We start from the raw sequence: 19,810 nt of genomic DNA on the forward strand, positions 1-19,810 counted from the left end.
TAGAAAGTTCAGTTCAACCTTAACTATGGTGCCCCAGGGCCACCCCATAATGGGGCCAGTATAACATCACCCCTCTTGCCCCTTGGCAAATTGCTGAGTTAATGAGAAGAGGTCAAGCAAGGAGGTGGGAAGAGAGAGTTGGAAGGTGCTAATTGTAAGTGGCCTGCTGCAGGGAGCCAGGGAATACATACAGTGTCAACTCAGTGTTAAAGCTCAGGGGGATAAGCATTACCCTGTGAGCTGAGGTGTGCAAGGAAGTAGCTTTAGTCTGCCTTCTGTGTTCCCTTCTGTCAGAAAGAGTTCTTCATTGTATGGACTGTGGTGTGAAAAATACAGCAGAGGGATTTTAGGTTTAAGGAAAGGAGAGAAATACAGACTGACCTGAGGAAAAATGCTGCTTATTAGGTAAGCTAATGCTACTTTATATACCTATAGTCAGTCTGGAAAATGCCAATGTTCTTTCATTCTAGTGAAGTGTATTGACATTTTATAAAATCTTATATTTAAGATCCTTAACTTCAATTTTATCTTTCTCTATAGCTATCTTTTTCCTTTGTACTCATCAATGAAGTACTGTATGTAGGTGTTGATTTCCCTTCCTCAAAGCCTATGTTACTCCAGGACTGTTGAGCATAATAAATTCTAGGTTTATTGCTCCTTTGATGGTGTAATTTAACTCCTTTTAGTGAGATCAGCATTTCCTTATATGTATCATTTTGTGTTTTAGGTTTCAGAGTAACAGCCGTGTTAGTCTGTATTCACAAAAAGAAAAGGAGTACTTGTGGCACCTTAGAGACTAACCAATTTATTTGAGCATGAGCTTTCGTGAGCTACAGCTCACTTCATCGGATGCATGCTCATGCCCAAATAAATTGGTTAGTCTCTAAGGTGCCACAAGTACTCCTTTTCTTTTTGCGAATACAGACTAACACGGCTGTTACTCTGAAACCTGTCATTATGCAAGGCACTGCATTTAGCCGTATGGAGTGGAAATCTATCAACTAGCATGCATCCGATGAAGTGAGCTGTAGCTCACGAAAGCTCATGCTCAAATAAATTGGTTAGTCGCTAAGGTGCCACAAGTACTCCTTTTCTTTTTGTGTTTTAGGTTTCTTTTAAGCTTGGCGCTATCTTTACAAGTAATCCAATTTGGAAATGGTAAGAGAACTCCTTCTCTCCCCCTTCCCACCCCCATTTTGCTTTTGTTGGTTTTCTTAAACGAAAAATGTGTTTTTCTGTGCACTTTGAATACTTTTACTTGTAATACAAACCAAAAACTGCTTTTACCCTCACCCTGCAAACACTTGCATATGTGAATAATCCTAAATGCTTCTATTCATGTGAGTAACATTAAGCATGTACCAGATTGTTTGCAGGATTGGAGTCTTCCATTAACACTGCACACTGAATCAGTTGCCAGTTCCACTCTAAACCCAACTGAGGACAGAATTTGGCTCAATACTGATGTCTCAGGATATGTACAGTTTTTGGGGGGCAACTTTTAACTATGTGTGTACAGTGGCTAGCACAACAGGCCTGAATCCTTCGTTCAGAGCTGCTTGATACTATTGTAATACATACTACTAAGCTTCAGCGGGATATTTCAGAACATTCCAAAAAACTTTTTCCCTGTCCCAACTCTCACTGAGAGCAGACAATGAGAATTAGATCAGGCCTGAAGCAGAAAAACAAACAGAAAAAAGGTAAATAAAATACTGACCAGCTTCCATACCACGATGGAATATCTTTACCATCACCTCAAATTTGCATGGGAACTTTATTTGAACATCATCTGTGCAGCTGTCAAAGCTAAATCTACAGTATAGCCATCACTGAGAGTCTGACCTAATTTTTGTTGTTTTTTAATATATATTTAAAGGCTGTGAAGGGGAGAACTGTGATGATAACCCAGACCAGAAAAATCCAAACACTTCCTTAACCACCTTTAATGATATAAATAATCTCAATTCTGAGAGGAGAAGGAGGAACCCCTCTGAAGTCTTACCTTTCACTGGGCTTACAGATGGTAAGTTATTCATTGAATTGGGAGGCAACAGGTTTTTCATGTCCAATGTGAACTAGCTTCTCGAGGAGAAACCCTTTCACGCAAGCACCATTGCATAATAACCTGACTTCTTTATGTTAAAAAAATCAAGGGCTATTCTTCTGTGCCCACCTGTTGGATGCACAAAACTCTGTATTTGCATACATAGTGATGTTTGTATGAATAACCTGTGTCATTGTACACAGAAATATATACTTGCATGAAAGACCCTTTGTACTTAATAGAAACTGAATCTAAATTCTGCAGGAAGATAAGGATTCCACAGTAAATTCCATGGAATCATGGGGCTCTGATTATGTTGTGCATTCATCCCATACGCACTCAAGATACACCTGTGTGTGTGAAAATGCATGTTTTTGCACACAAGGAGTATATATATGTATTTTTGTAGATTGACCTTGCTGCATATGGCCACATCTAAAACTTTTAGAGCCCATTTTTAAGCAGTTACACTGAATAAATGAATAGCAGCCAAGTGCCCAGAAAGTGGAAAACTCTCAAAAGTCTAGTTTATGATCCAGTCTTGAAAAGAGAAAATTGTACAGCAGATTAGATTTCTTTAAAAATTAGAGCTACCCCCAGGTAAAAATTAAATATAAACCATGCGGCCAACTCTAGTGGCTTAGAAATGAGAAGGCAAATAAATGTAACTTTTTTTTTTTAATCTCCTGATTTGTATGCCACTCATGCTGTTTTCGGGGTGACACTTCTGATTTTTAAATACTCGAACTTGGCAACACTGTATAAATCTAACCTCAATCTGTAACTTGTCAAAGTGTTATATGGCATTTAGCCACCCAAAATCCCATCAAAATATCCTGTGACACTTGGAAAATGTAGCCCCATGGATAATCAGAAAATGCTGCTAGTCCATGTCAGCACTAATGCTGTAATTGATGGAAAGGGTTAAAGGTGATACCTCATACACATCCTTCTCACTTTTGCCGTTTGCAAACAGATGAAGGGAAAGTTGGCTCAAATCATCTCTTTTGGGGGGAGCATGGCATTAGGGTTTTGTTGCCACTTACTGGTACATGATCAAAAAAATATCCGCAAAAAGAGCAGGAGTCCTTGTGGCACCTGAGAGACTAACAAATTTAGTTGAGCATAAGCTTTCGTGGGCTACAGCCCACTTCATCGGATGCAATGAAGTGGGCTGTAGCCCACGAAAGCTTATGCTCAACTTAATTTGTTAGTCTCTAAGGTGCCACAAGGACTCCTGCTCTTTTTGCGGATACAGACTAACACGGCTGCTACTCTTAAAAAAAAAAAATTATTTTCTATGCTCACAGTTCATATATTTGCATTTTCGAGGTGGGGGAAAGGGGGAAATCAAGCTTCACTGTGTACATGATCCAAATTTAACTATTTGTTTACAATAACTAAAGAAACCTGCTGACGAATCACTGTCCACACTGCTGCTTTTTGTCATTAAAACTTTTGTCGTTCAGGGGTGTGTGTGGGGGAGTGTTTTTTCACACCCCTGAGCAATAAAAGTTTTAACGACATAAGTGCAGTGTAGACATAGCCTCAGTAGCACAGCGTATAGTCTAGTCAGGCACTGTAGGTAAATTGTTTTAAAGGGGCTGCCTAACACTGTGATTTAGAATTTGTAATTGTGTATGCATGCTAAGAAAGAATCATTTTGCACACTTCTTGGCATGAACTATGGGGGTTGAGACGGAATCTCTCTCATGTACAGCACTGCAAAACTGCTTAGATGCACTACGGAAGCAGGCAAGACTTTGTTCTCTGAAATATCAGCAATTCTCATGACCAGACAGAGGATACCACACACTAGGTGGATCAGTAGTCTGATCTGCCTTGCAAAATCTCATGTTTCCAGGTTAAAAAGAGAAGTCTGAACTGTGTGGTATACCTCTTAATTGACTTGTTCTGTGTTTGTACAAGGCCTAGCACAATGGGGTCCTGGTCTGTGACTGGGGCTCTGAGCCATTACACTAATACAAATAATGAATAATTTAAGAATGCTACACATGATGTAGCTTATTAGCAGGAACAAGCTACAATGTATGTACAATAGTCGGTCATAAAAATCACATTCTACAGTTAGAACTGCTCCATGAAAATAGATATGCCCCTCTGCATGAGGCCATGCTTGAAGTGTACAAATCTGTGAGAAGAATTCGGAAATAAGTGCTCCTCTGGCATTTGAGAGCCATTGCCACTCACATTAAATCTTCTTATGAATTCTGTTTTTCCCAGAAACGCTTGTTTTGGTTTGATTGTTATTAAGACAACTGGGGAAAAAAAAAACAACCCCACACTAGAAGAATAGGAACAAACCTCTGGTCTATCTAAATATGAAAATGCTCTTCATTATGTGAATATCGAGGGAGCTGTGCTGAAAGCTATTGCCATGATTCAGAGAGCATGTTCTTGTAATTATTCTTACACTTCCCCACCTCTTTAGTGGAAAACAAACTATAAAGAACTCTTTAGAGGTCAGGCTTCATGCATATTAGTGGGTGAGGTACTTTTAAACAGCTGTTGCCTCTGCTATAGTTGTTCTGTAGATAAATAGAACTTAGTCTCCATTGTTTTAACCCAGCATATTTCAGAAGAACTTCTAAAATGTGTGTTAGCGCAGAGAGTATATATCTTGAAATCTGTGTAATATCTTCCTACTGCTGTTATTTCATTTTGGAATCCAGTCCTATCAGAGCTATCTGATCTACGCTTCTGTACTTGGTTGTTTTTTTTCCTCCCATGAAAGATTTCTAGCATTCTGTTGTAATTTGGCACAGTCCATATTCTCTCTGTCATCCAAACTATCTTTTATATTCTCAATAGTTCACATGTAAATATCTTACCAACAGATGCAAATGTTTTGAAACACTTCCTCTACTTTAAAGCAAGTGAAGTGTTTGTGAAAAGTACTAGATTAACACCTCTGGAGACTGAAGTCCTCTACTGCCCACAGAGCAGGCAAAACTGGGCTCTAAAAGGGACTACGTCTGTGCAGAGGCACCCCCAGAATTTTTTCAGATGATAGGCACAATGCAAGGTACCTCTGGGGGTTCCAGGCCAAAGTTTCTTCTTCAACAAAACTCCCATCCAGAACAAGGAAACAAAACAGAGTCACGCACCAAGACCCATCACTGGGCCCTAAGTAAAAGCCCCTCATGTTCACTTTCCACCCACGGCTCCCTGCTGTACCTCTCCCAGCCAGCTCCCCAACATGGGCACTCACCACAGCTCCCTGAGCAGGTCCTGGGGCTGTTGATGAGTGAGTCCTGTGGACGGGGCAAGGCTCCGGAGGATGGAAGGGGTTGCCATGACACAGAAGCTAGCCCCACAGTGACTAGGCGGAGTAGCGCTAGCCACCCCACTGCCTCCTCAGGTTTGGCACCCGCTGCTGTCTGTCATCACAGGGGAGTAGTGGGATCAAACTTGAGAGTGACATCGAGACCTGGTGCACGGAGGTCACAGCGACACTCATGTTTGGCCCCGTGGCCCCTTTGTCATAACCTGAGCAGCAGCGCTGCAACCCAGTGTGCCATGTCGCAACTCTCTCAGTTTTGGTTCTGGTGCTCCCCTCTCATGACTGAGGGCTGTGGGGCCAAACTTGAAAAAGTAGTGGGGCAGCCAGTGCTGTTCCTCCTCACCACTGCTGTGGGGCTGGCTCTGCCCCTGCCAATGGTACACACTACACATACTGCTCATATGGCTGTGGGCATCACGGCCTCTGTGAATGAGAGGATAATCAAACCTGAATTTAGGAAGAAATTAATTTCAATCTTTGTTTTATTTGAAAAGACTAACAAATTCAACCAACTGTAGTGGGTTCTTCCCAGTGGACAAGTATTTTCTACAAAGAAGTGGGCCCTAAAAGCCATCAGATGGTAACTCTTTACCAGACAGCTTCCTAGTGGTGACCTAGCTGTGCATGGCAAGTCTCTCTGTTTGACAGGCTGGTTCCTCAGATAACTTGTAGTTCTTCCTTTCTGCTCTCTCTACTTTTGACTCAAGCCAGCAAACTGAACAGAAGCTGCTGTCAGAATGGAGGGACCTGTTTCCTGGGGAGTTTTTGCATATGTCCAAAACACTTTACTGGCAGACACTGTGAACGTGATAAACGGATCAGGTAAGCAACAAACAGGGGATTATCTCCCAGTGAAGGAGAAAGAGGAAACTCAATTTTCAGTCACAGCACTCCTGTTTATGGAATCTGTTCTCCTCCCGCAGTAGCTGCGGTGTCATTGGCCATGGAGAGTGGACCCAGGAAGGATGTTTATTTTGCCAGTGTATTTATGGGATTCTGCACTGTTTCCCTCAAGACCAGAAAGATGGTTGTGGTAAGAGGCATCATTATTCCTTTCTAAAGCACAATTCATGTCAGTCAGTCACATATCTATTACTATTGCATATTTTTACTATTCACAGCTCAACTCTGTCATATATTCAGTAATCAGCTATGAGGGGAGTAAACACTTGGGCAGTGTCAGGATTATTCAGAATCATTCAAGAAGCAGCCTCAGGTACCTCTCAAGACAGGAGGTCTGACTCAGTGAAAGGGAGTCTCTTGAGTTCTGACAAATTCCAAAACTGGGAATAAAATGAAAGAAATGAGGATTCCAGATGTACAGAATAAGGGGAAATTTAACACTTTGCCTGGACCAAACTTAACATTGGGGTCCAGCGTAGGTGAGGAAAGTGAGTCCAGACACTGAGGCCAGGCGTCAGGAGGAATGGATTTATCAGGGAACTGGTACTAAGCTGTACAGTCTTGTTTTTTTACCTCTGTTACCATTTCAAGTGCCCGCCCGGGTAAGTAATGACTTATCAGTGGCCTAATTAGACATTCATGGTCATAGGGATGAGCGTTGGACTGTATTAGAATGAGTTTGCTCTCAATCCAGAGACCAAAGATTACACTGGTATCTCTACATTATTAGCCTTCTTGACAGAAAATTTCCCACCAGTGCCAACACCACTGCACTCCCACCAATCGTGGGAGTGCCAGGCCATATTTACATTACGGGTCCCAAAGAGGCACAGCTACAGCACTACAGCTGTAACGCTGTAACATAAGGGCTTACTACAGTGACAGAAGGGTTTTTTCCATCTATGACAGGTTTCAGAGTAGCAGCCGTGTTCGTCTGTATTCGTACAAAGAAAAGGAGTACTTGTGGCACCTTAGAGACTCACCAATTTATTTGAGCATAAGCTTTCGTGAGCTACAATCGAAAATACCATATTTTCCACTGAATGCGTCCAGTGAAGTGAGCTGTAGCTCACAAAAGCTTATGCTCAAATAAATTTGTTAGTCTCTAAGGTGCCACAAGTACTCCTTTTCTTTTTCCATTTATGTAGGTAATCCACTTCCCTAAGCGGTAGATAAGAAGTTGACAGAAGAATTCTTCCATTGACCTAGCCATGTACACACGGGAGGTTAGGTCAGTTTAATTATGGGACTCGGTGTTGTGAATTTTTCATGCCCCCAAGCACCGTAGCTATGTCAACCTAGACCAGGCCCTACTGTATACTGCCCACTGGCAGTGTAATCATTCTGTCATCTAATCCTGCTCAAATCAGATCTAGTTGACACTGTGATTAACACATTGACAGTTGCTGGGGTCTTGGTTACCTTGGAGTTCTCACTGTTGCTATCATCAGTAGAAACCCACCAGTGGTAGCAATGATGGGAAATTTTAGAAAGATAAGTGTAGGGACTTGCCTTCACTAGAGGTGACCCCTCTAGCCCAGTATGGAGGCACACTGTCAGGATATTATGGGAAAGTCTGTACAGTCTCTGACCACAATGGACTTGACCAGTGGATAAATAAGAGATTTTGTATGTCAACACCTTTCAATAGCACAAAGTTCATGTTAATATTTTTGGTTTTTAAAGATCTGGATAAGTATCTGGAGTGTGGGGTGAAATACTAAACCTCTCAGAGAAAGTTAATGGAGTGAGAGGTGGAGTTCAAGAATTCCTCAATTCCCTTATGGTCAGAGATTAATATTTTTTAACTTAGAAAATTCTCTGAATTGAGGGGGAGTTACAGGGTACACTTCTTTTTCGATTTTATATATATATATATATATATATATAAATTGTGACCTATAATGCATATAAAATATGTATACAGAATGTTATATAGCATTTTTATAATATATATTACACACACACACAGTGAAAATCTTTATATAGTACATAATGTAACAGAAAATTGTTCCTTCCAGATTTCCTTTAATTTAGACAGAGACCTGCTAAACTATAATTTATCTGTGTTTGTGTGGGACAAAAGAAAAGATCTCTCTTCATTAAATGTTTACCATGTTAAGCCCTTAAGAAGTTAGAATCAAGGTAAATACAAGGGGCCAGCATTCTGATTAGCAAAATCCAATTAACCTGGAAAGACCATCAAGTGAATTAACAAATTTGGTAATCTCTTTAGAAGGAATTTTTCCATTCAAGTTCCCTGGAGGCTTTTATTTAGAAAGGAAAAACCTGAAAGCTGTTAGTACTCTGACATTTTTCTTTCACATTAAAACCAGTTTCTGGGTCTCTAGGGGGAACATTACCTCCATGTACTTACTCCATATGCACTTGCAAAGAAAATATGGCAGTACTTAAAAGCAACATTCTGGCAAATATCTGGGATTTACATACAAATACCTGGAGGTTTTCTCTCCCAAGTGTCATCAAATCTCATCAGTCATTTCTTAAATGTTCTCTGAGTGCTGCCATTCACAACTCTTTCAGAACTGTAAACACTCCCTTGAAAGAGTCTCCATAGCTGGGTGTTCAGCTGAAGCCTGAAAGGAAGTACTTTGGAGCAATGAAGTACATGCAAATCATACCTTTTTCTGTTTAATTTAAAGGAATTTAAATTCATGCTTTGTTCCTTCAGGTCCTACAAAGAAAAACATGCCTGCTTGGATTCATCTTGGAATGAGTTCTGAAGGACTAAAACTTCAACACACAACAGACATCCTTATAGTTTCGTTACTGTTTCCTCTGCTTTGTCAGCTCCTCTAATGACTAACAAAGATAAGAAGCAAGAAAGGTAGTTACTTTAACAATGAGAAAGTAAAATGAATATGAAGCCTTTTGTTTTATCTTTTAATTGTATAATGGCAAGCAGCAGGAACTGATTATCTGCACTTGATATTAGTGTTTCATGGATGCCAACTGACTGCTTTAATAGGTGGGTGATTAGGAAAAGAACAGAATTTTTATTTTATCCTACAACAAATCCATCTATTCCTATGCATTAAAACAGGGGCTATAAGTATGTCTCTTCCCCCACCCATCTTGAAGTGGCCCTATTAATTGCTTTCAAATATTGGCTTCTATGACGTTTAATATTGAAAGATCAATTCTTCCAGTGGAAGATGTTATATTTACACCTACTTAGGCTAAGACAGCCATAATTGTATTGTTAATATGATTTTGCTTTAAATATCTAATTTTTAATAATTTATTATCTCTTTTGGCTATTTCAGCTGTTGAAAAGACAGAAAACTAAGTCATTAAGTAATGGTTTTCTTGTCAATCTGGATTGATTTGTTTTCCCACTAACTAAATTAAAACTTTGAAAGAGCCATCCTAAAGAGACAGTCATTTGTATTATAATAGTTTCATACTTGAAGATATTGTATAAGTAATCATTTCAGCCACTATCCCTACATGCAAATAAATATTATTTTAAAATTTTAGTCCAAACACTTAATTTTTCAGATGGTACAATTTTTCAAAAGGGCCTTTGTTGATTTGACCGAATTACTTTGGAAAATGTGTTTCCAGAAAGTGGATTATGTTCAAAAGACGTTTCCTACACACATCACTAAAGAGTATTTAGTCAAGATTATGGATGCTTATCCATTGTGTTCATTTTGTTAATTGTCCCTCCCCCACCTTAGACTGTCTAGAACCATCAGCAGATCTGAATGGCATTTGAGGTCCTAATTCTTTTCGTCCCCACCCCTTTCCTTCCCATGCCCTCTCACTCAATTTCACTTTTGAAAACCATTTTTTGATGTTTCACAAGTCTCAATAAGATATGCATTGTTGCGCTTCAATAAGTAAACTGGATTACGTTTATTATGACATAAGAGTGTTCATACATAATATTCAGGAATAGTTATTCCAGAACTTTATTCCAAAACAGCTATTCTGGAATAATTCCATGTGTAGACAAACCCTCAGTTATCAAATTATGCAATTCCTTGCCCTTTAGCTGAGTGGATTTGATTTGCATAATGTCTGTATGACTGTTTCTCAATAATTGTAAAGTATGCAAATTCAGAGCTTCTTAATGGCCCTTAGCCAATCAGGGCAGAGGGATTTGCACATTCACTGTATTGTTAATCACTAGAGTCATTTTTAATACCCATACACGATTATACATGATTGAAGCTAAAGTTCTCAGAACTCCCAACACATGTGCCATCCACAAACATGTCTGATAACTTCTGGTTCCTCTCCCTACCCAGCCAGTTCACTCTTATTTGGGGAAAAAGAGAGGGATTGAAATTACTATCCTGTCCTCAAGAGCTAAGGAGGAATCACGAGGGAAGATATTGCAAAGGCTGAATTTAGATGAGGCCACAGGATGTGGATGGGATCAGAGGCTGAGGATCTCGCATACATTGGAAGGAGCTGGGTGGGGAATTGCAAGGGAAGCAGCCATTCTGGATGTAGGGGCTACAGATGGGAGAGCACCGTCTCCACCCACATATCCCTTAGGGAGGGGGCAGAGACAGTGTAGCTGGACAGCAAGTAGAGCCACCACTCCACATTAATGCCATATCCTCATAGGGGAGGGCTGAAGGCAAGGCCACTCCTTCATTAACTACATCACTGGGAGGAGTGCACTGTACAACCTGTCCCAGGTGGGGGAGCTGCTGCTGCAGTTGCGGCACGTGGTCACTAGGAGTCCTCATGAGCAATTCTAGCAAAGTATGGAGAACTCTTCCCTAGAGGCTCCTATTACAGCACAGCTTCTGTGGACAAACCACCTCTCCCTGTGATTGGAATATGGTCTGTAGCTTCAAGCCATAGCACATTCTACAATGATTAGAGAGTCTAATATTGAGGGTTGTTGAACAACCAGTTTTCCTTAGTGACTTGGGAGTACTCAGCACCTATCAGGATAGGGCCCATGCCTGTTAGTTCCTAGTTATTATGGGACATTGTGGACAAAAAGCACATAATATGTCATCATTTATAATACACTCACGGGTCTCAATCAAGACATGGGGACCATTGAGCCAGTCCCTGCCCCAAAGAGTCTGCAAACAAAAAGATAAGTGAACAAATGTAAAGTGGGGGACAGGGATATAACATACAGGCACGTAGTCATGGTGGTGACTGGCACCAGTGGCAGTGTTAGGGAAATGGCAGGACTGAGGAGGGCAAGGCAAAATGTAATGTCACAACTCCGTGACTTGAAGTCCGTTTAGAATCCTCCCGTGAAGGGGGAATTAAGTGCAAGGAGTAGGGGGCACATCCTTCCAACCACTCAGAATTCCAGGATCTACCAAGGATTCCCATCCCAATTCCGGAGAAGTCAAAGCATCAATGTGGAGGCCATCCATGCCCAGTATTGGACTCCCCATTGACAGCACACCTAGATCTGTGCCTATGACACCATTGATTCTGGCTCAGTTGCTATGCTGAGTTCCACCGCCAACTCAGAGTGCAGGCGAAGCTACAAAGAAGTAGTTGTTGCTACCTGCAGCATTAAAGGCTTGGTTGGATTAGAATTTTTTGCACCAGTGCAGATACACTGGTGCAAACCCCACCCTGTAAATGCACTGCAACACCAATGCAAGGCCCTTTTACACCCCTGCAGTGCCTCTACACTGATGATTTACATTGACATGGATTTTTGCTGCTGCAAAGAGCTCTAACTTAGACAAGATCTAATAATTTGTAATGTACCTTCTATTGCAAACTATGTGAGAGCTTTGAAGGAAGCATTCCACCTATAACCACTACCACCTGGTTCTACCCACCCAAACCCTTTTCAACAGCCATGGAGACGGACATTCTAGATGCTTATCTGAAGCAAGATTCCTCCATCAGTTTCCAATATATCCATTGAGCCATAACAACCTAATTGTTAAACTGTACTGATGACATCAGAAAAATGGAAGACCCAATATCCTGTCTTACAAAAATAAAAACTACAATATTAAAGAAGTCATTGAGATTGTCCATTCCTGTCAGACAAGTCAACTCATACTCTTCTCAGCTGTATTTCTTTTGGCAGGACTGGGGAATTCACACATACCAGAAGTGTTAACATACAAAATGGTGTCTTTCAATTTGAATGGTATACACTCTGAGCCTTTGTACAAGCAGTCGTGTTCCTGCATTGTAGAGCTGGCATTTCCTGATCTTTCTTAGCTTTGGCAGATAATTTCCTGACTGAATTGCTTACTTTACACTTTAAAGAGTTTCCTTTTAAACTACAGAAGTGCCAGAAGGACTCAAAATTTAGTCACATCATATTTACATTATATAAGAGTCAAAAGGGTCAAAGACCATCATTTATTGTATGTTTGTAACATTGCGTGGCATAGTGGGGTTCAAACCTGGTTGAAGCCCCTAGGCACTACCATAGTATAAATGTTGATTTATTATTATTTTATTCATTATTTAAGACTCTTTCTTGTAAAAAGTAACTTGATTTTTCCACATACCTTTTAACTGCCTTGGGATACAAATGTCTCTATAGTGGATTTTATATTTTACTGTCTATGTAGAGGACACCATATGTCTTAGGGCTGCACTTTTTAATCAGATCTGAATATGTTGGGTTCTGAATTAGTTATAGAGGTTTGACAAATGTTTGTAGAAGTAAATATAAATATTATGGATTATTTGATTTGGGGTATTAATCAGATTTTTTCAAAAGTATTCTTTTGCCCCCAAGAAGAACTTCCCACCTGACTGAGTGAGATCAAAGGATGTTGTCAAGGCTGCTTGTATATCTGAAATCAGGAACATTTAAGTATCCCGTATAATACATTATTTCCCAAAAAATCTCTAGGAGAGTAGTCCTAGATGTTTCCTGATTTGTACACATTCAGTGAGATAGATACACAAACAACAAAACATACCCTCCGCCCCCTCCAGGTGTCCATTGAACAAGCAGTTGCGTTTCCTCATGCACACGCTAACTTTGTCTACATTGAGGATTTCACCAGAGCAAACCATCATTTACTTAGCCCTTGTCTACAGTGGGAAGAGGAGCTAACGCACATTTTATCTAGCACATTTTATGACATTAGACCCTATTGTGCTCTTAGCATGGACAAAGATGGACATGTTTAAAAATATGTGAGCTGAACACAATAAACAATTTATCCCTGTCTGTATACTAAGTGCTATATCATGTACAGTATCAGTTTAGTTTAAAAAATTAGCTAATACATTTTCTCACATAATGTGTTTTCTCACTGTGCATATACCACTTAATGTTTTCTGTCCTCTTCATTAGGAAGGCTTAACTGATAATTCTTTAATTCTTTTAGGCTATTGTAGAGATAGGGTAACAAACTCTGAAATGCAGTTGGCATAATTACACAAAAATACAAGTGGCAAATACTGGTCATTTTTTCCAGTTAGGTGTTGACATTTATGGGGTTGCATTTCATGTATTTTTTTCATCTCAGCCATCTACAACTAACGTAAAATAAAGAAAACTTATTTAATCCGTGATTTGCTATATGTAGATTTGAGAATGGGAGAGTCCAGAGGACCCCAATTAAACTTTGACATCTCTCACTTTGCAAAGGATGTCCCTAGCTATCACGTACATGTAGTGAAAATACACCTACCTGCTTTAATAGTAATTAATCTGGATTGACATATTATCCCACTGTGGTGGTGATCACTAGTTTTCATTTGCCAGAAAAAAGCAAGGGGAGGGAAATGCTAGTAAAAAGAGAGCATATATTTGTGTTTCTGCTTGAATCTACACTAGAATCAGTCCTCATTCACATGCCAGTTATCCAGGTGACTCGTCACTCTTTCTAAACTCAATATTTTTACTCAGTTTATTTTTTAAAATTGAGTGTTAATTGTATTTGAAGCCAGCAGGGTTTCCACTTTGCCCTGTTTCACATTCATCCTCTCTATCCACCTTTATGGAGCCCTAAGTTGAGGCTACGTGAATAGGCAAAATTTCACTACAGTAGAAGAGAATTTTCTCCCCAGTCAGACATGAAGCACTTGCCCTGTCCTCACTAGTATGTCAGGGAAGCAGAGAACATGATCAGTACCCCCCCTAGCTGTCATCCCTTAGAACCTGAATGCCATAGCTGGTGTGGCAGTATCACAAACTCCGCCCCTGGGAATGGGGAGGATTTTGGGAACCGTATGTTGGGATATATTAACAGGGAATATCTGATGTAGATGGAAGAATGTCCGGGTGCAGGTGTTGTTGGTGGCCTGTACTATACAGAAGGTCAGACTAGATGATCTAGTGGTCCTTTCTGGCCTTAAACTCTATGTAAGATATAGCAGATACTTCTTGAGCTGTGCTTGACATTGGTGAGGCCTCAGGTAGAGTACTGTGGCCAGTTTTGGACACCACCCTTTAAAAACAAAAGTGAGATCAAATTGGAGAGAGTCCAGAAGAAACCAAAAAAAAAAAAAAAATGACAAGAGGTTTAGAAACCGTGACCTATGAGGAAAGGGTGAAAGAACGGGGCATGCCGCTTCTCCGAGGCACCCCCCGCATTTCCCCTCCCTCCGTTGCTTGCTGTTCCCCACCCTCACTCACTCATTTTCACTGGGCGGGGAGGGTCCCTTTTCAACCAGGTGTTCTGGTTGAAAACCAGACACTTGGTAACCCTAATGTTTAATCTAGAGAAGAGAAGACTGAAGAGGGGGACATGATAACAGTCTTCAAATGTGTAAAATGTTGTTATAAAGAGGATGGTGATTAATTGTTCTCCATGTCAGCTAAGGATAGGACAACAGGTAATCAGTCTAATTTGCAGCAAGGAAGATTTATGTTAGCTTTTAGGGAAAAGCTTTTAACTATAAGGATAGTTAAGCACTGGAACCAATTACCAAGGGAGGCTTTGGAATCCCCCAAGTTTTTAAGCACAGGTTAGACAGACATCTATTGGGGTGGTCTAGGTATACTTAACCCTGCCTTGCTGATTTCCTGAGGTCCCTTCCAGCCCTACATTTCGATGAGTCTATGCAACTATCTTTATGTCGCTGCCTCCTGGCCATTGCTTCTCCCTTAGGTAATAGAATAGCTGCTGCTGAGAAGCACAGGTGAGCCATGCATTGCCTACATAGCCATATATTATTTATAGGGTGGGACTGGACCTTCTCAGAGTTTTATAAACACATGTTTTATCTGGAAATAAACTCTAGCCATCACCCAGCAATCTAACTGGATGACATTTATTCCATCTGAGGGGCAATGAAACCACAGAAACCTTTTGCAAAGAATTAAGTCCCTGAGAAGAAAAACTGCAAAACTTTGTTCTGTGAACAGGATCTTGCACAATCAGTTCCTTGGTTTCCTTCATGAACTCAACAGGAGAAAAAAAAGGCAGAAAGTCATTTGATATGCCACCCTAAGAAGTCACGTCTCCTGATGTATTTTTATTGTGTGTCAGTTATAGCTGTCCAGTGCTGCGCTGTCACTTTTCAGATCCACCTCTTCGACAGAGTACAACTACAAAGAAGTTAGCTAATTCCCTATGCCAGGGTGAAGGGTTGGTAACAGTAATTTCTTTGGCCATCCACTCTCCTAACTTTAGATTGTGACTTTGCAGTATTGTAGCAATAGAAATAATTTTATAACATTCATAAAAGTAAGACCCAGTCTTAAGGTCTCCATGTACCGAAGTCCCATGTACCTGAGTTCCACAAAAGGACCATTTACAAGATTAGCCTTTATATGTAATGTTATTTATTACTTATATTATAACCTCATTATGCTAGATATTGTCCATGCAAGCCTGAATGAGCAGATGCTCAGGTGATGATTTTGAGGTGTGCTGCCGACCTTGCCATCTCACATTATTAACAAAGTTTTGAAATACTATTTCCTTTTTAAAAAGTAATCTACTTAGCACTTACTGATAATAACTAGGGCTGTCATTTGGATTAGACAAGAACCTGAATGAAGTCCAGAACAGCAATATGTAGATAAGATGTTCAGCTTAATTTGGGTTTATCATGAGTACTTAAGTTTACTTTATCACAGGCTTTTCAGAAGTCTGAGGATGGTGCTATACAAATAATATTATTTATATAGCAGTATAGCGTTGGTGTTTCACATATAGAAAGAGATACACAAAGAAAAAGCTGAAGTCCTTCCTCTGAAGATATTACACAAATTTTCAAATACCTTGTAAAATCTGCAGTTCTTATGCTGTAATTGAGTCTAGATGATCACTTTACATGTTATATATCAATGTTTGATCACATAGTAGGAAGCACAATCCAGGTTTAAACATGCATATTAGAGCTAGACAAAAATACAAAAGATGGTTTACAAATATTTTCACAAATAAATGTGATAAATTTGCTACACTGATATTCATGGTGTCATGTGTCCACAATAATTTCTTCCCACCGATTGGTTTTGAATCCTGAAAGTTTCACAATTTTTAGCATGATTGATTACCTGTCTAAAGTTTTAACTTGTTATTCACTGATCATTTTTTCCCCATTCCAATCAAATAGAAACAATACCATGTGACTGAGATGCCCAATCACACAATAAGAATAGGTTTCAGAGTAGCAGTCGTGTTAGTCTGTATTCGCAAAAAGAAAAGGAGTACTTGTGGCACCTTAGAGACTAACCAATTTATTTCAGCATAAGCTTTCGTGAGCTGAAGTGAGCTGTAGCTCATGAAAGCTTATGCTCAAATAAATTGGTACTAGTACTCCTTTTCTTTTTACAATAAGAATAATGATTAGTAAATAGCTAGTGACATCTGTAATATCCACAGATCATGAGCTGAAATGTATTCACATAAACTATGTGGATTTAGATTTAAAAACTGATAGCACAATCTATTCCTCTATATTTTACAAAATTTAGTCACATTTTTCTTGTGTAGAAGCTGGGAGGTTCTTGTGATATCAGCCAGCCAGTAATGTGTTGGTTGACAACTGCAGTGAAATCAAAGATCTCTTTCACAGTATAAAATTACCACCAGAAAAACTAGTGTCACAAACCACAATGCTGCCAGACACATTCTGGCATTTCTCTGATCAACAAAGCTATATATACTCATATTGCCTTTCAAAACCAGTCTACGCTGGTTTAAATGATAGGGGCTGACATGGAGATGCTGCCAAAGGACTATGATGCAGTCTTGTGACCTATTGGACACAAGGATTCATTCTGTTGTCATGTTTTACTATAATTAACTGTCTGTTCAGTCATTTATAGTAAGACTGAAAACCCAAACTGAAACAGTGGTACAGGGAACCTAGCCTTTTCAAGTAGTGCTTAATGTAGTACTGACAAGACATGATACTTAGGCTCCTCAGTATGCACAAATAAAGCACTCACTTCTGTTCCTCTACTTCATCCATCAGAGTGTTTCCCCTCCCCAGTTTAGAAACTAACATGCACAAAAGGCCCAGTTTTTTTAAATCCTGGACACTCAAACAAGCAGACGGTGAGCAAATTTGCTGACATAGGTCTGTGGTGTAGATGCAGCCTATGCTGACAGAAGGGGTTCTTCTGTAGGTGTAGGAACACCACCCTGAACCAGTTAGTTACCTTAATGGAAGCCCTTGCCCATCAACACAGCTGCACTGGTGGTTTTGTTGGCATAGCTACGTCTGTATATGCTGATATAACTTTTCAGTGTAGACCCAGTCTTACTTTCTTCTCCCATTCCCTATACTAATGGCTGGATGTGCTTCAGCAGCCGGATTGGCTTGAGAAGTCCACAAGGCTAAAGGCTCTTGAGCCAGTGCCTCATCCCATTTCACATAGCATTCAAGGGCAGGAAATCCCAAACCAATTGAAGCCTGGTCTACCCTTACAACTTACAGCATAGTTATGAAAAAACACACTCCTTAGTGACACAGCTGTGCCCAATGTAGATGCAGCTATGCCAACAGAAGACAGCTAGTGTCCTTCAGGGAGATGGTGTTCCTATACTAGCAGAATGTCAAACACCTCACCTACGCTAGGGGATTATGCCAGCAAAGCTGTGCTGACCACAGCTCTTCAGTGTAAACATATACCTCAAACTATTGAATATAGGCTCTAAATAGGACAGGAGTCTTGATTTATACCTCAATCCAGCCCTGCTGACTAACGTGGGAGTTGGATCAGGCCCTTAGTTTTTGTTTCGTTGGCTAGGTCTACACTGAAAAGTTAAGTCAACGCAGTTGTGTGAAAAAGAATTCTTCCATCATTCTAGCTCCTGTTTCTCAGAGAGGTGGATTAACTATGGTGACAGGAGAACCCTCCTGTCGCTGTGGTCCGTGTCTACACTGAAGTGCTATAGCGCAGCACTACACCTGAACCACTCTAGCGTTTCAAGCAGAGATTAGCCCTTTGTTTTACTGAATCAGAACCCTTCAGTACCATCCAACAAAAAAGGACCAACACATTATAAAAATCTCACAAAATGAATGCTAAAGTTATGGTTTGGCTAGAGATATAGAAATCACATAAGCAAATTATTGTCACTGACCAAATGGTAACACAGATTCTGTCTGGTCTCAAACCAGCATAACCTCCTTATTTCTTGCAATTCCAGGCTTTTTCCTCCTCTTACTTCCTTCGTCCCTTGGGATACAGGATCCAAATACAACATTTTATCATTTTACCAACTGTTTTCTAAATTAATGTATACTTGTTGCTAAGATGTTATTAAACTGTTGAAAGAAATCTGTTTAATTGTGAAATATAGCTTAAGAACTTCAGCAGTATCTGGGTATAAAAGACGATTGAAAGAAAAATATAGCAGTGGGAATACAACAACACATTATGAGAACAGTAGAGTGATCCTGTAATTTGATATACTAGGTCTTTAAAAGAAATAGAATGACAATAAATTATCCTTTCTGCCTGGGTAGAACTTTACTTATTGTTTTGTTTCCACTAAAATAATAAAAAAGGAAGCTTAGAACAAATCAGATGAGGAAAGCTGCCCAAAATTAAGGTGTGCTGAAGTGCATACTCACAAAAAGAGAAAGCCGTGTACTTGAGGGCTAAATTTGAAATGGATACCAGAAGCAAGACTCCTGAAATGGAACCTGAAGGCTATATGCAAACCTATTGTATATGAAATTTCAAGCTTCTCAGCACTTTTATTATACCAGTAGTTGTTGGATCATATTAAAGAAGTTCTGTATTAAAATCACAAATGAGTTTGATTCCCCAGAGTTTCAATTCCAGGGTATTACTAATTAAGAGGTCTCTTGGTTTTTGGTGCTGTTTCTCTCCCTCTATGTGTGAAACTTGCAAGCTGCTAATTGTGTTAGTACATTCTAAGACAGAGTCTGTTCTCAAAGCAGTTCACAGAGAGAGAGACTCAAAGCAATACTCTAACAACAGAAACAACACCCAGAGACTCCCCGCCCTTTTGTTGTATTAACAATTGTGATTAAAATAGAGATAGAGGATGTATGTGGATGGATGCTTGGTGTGGATAATAACTGAATGATCAGGGAGGTGCCAGCCTAAGAATCCAGTGTCCATCGGCTGAAGAAGGCGTCAAGTGGAAATAACCAGAGGACCCCCCGGAGGGCAGACTGGA

This window comes from Lepidochelys kempii, chromosome 5, assembly GCF_965140285.1.
Source record: "Lepidochelys kempii isolate rLepKem1 chromosome 5, rLepKem1.hap1, whole genome shotgun sequence".
NCBI lineage: Eukaryota > Metazoa > Chordata > Testudines > Cheloniidae > Lepidochelys > Lepidochelys kempii.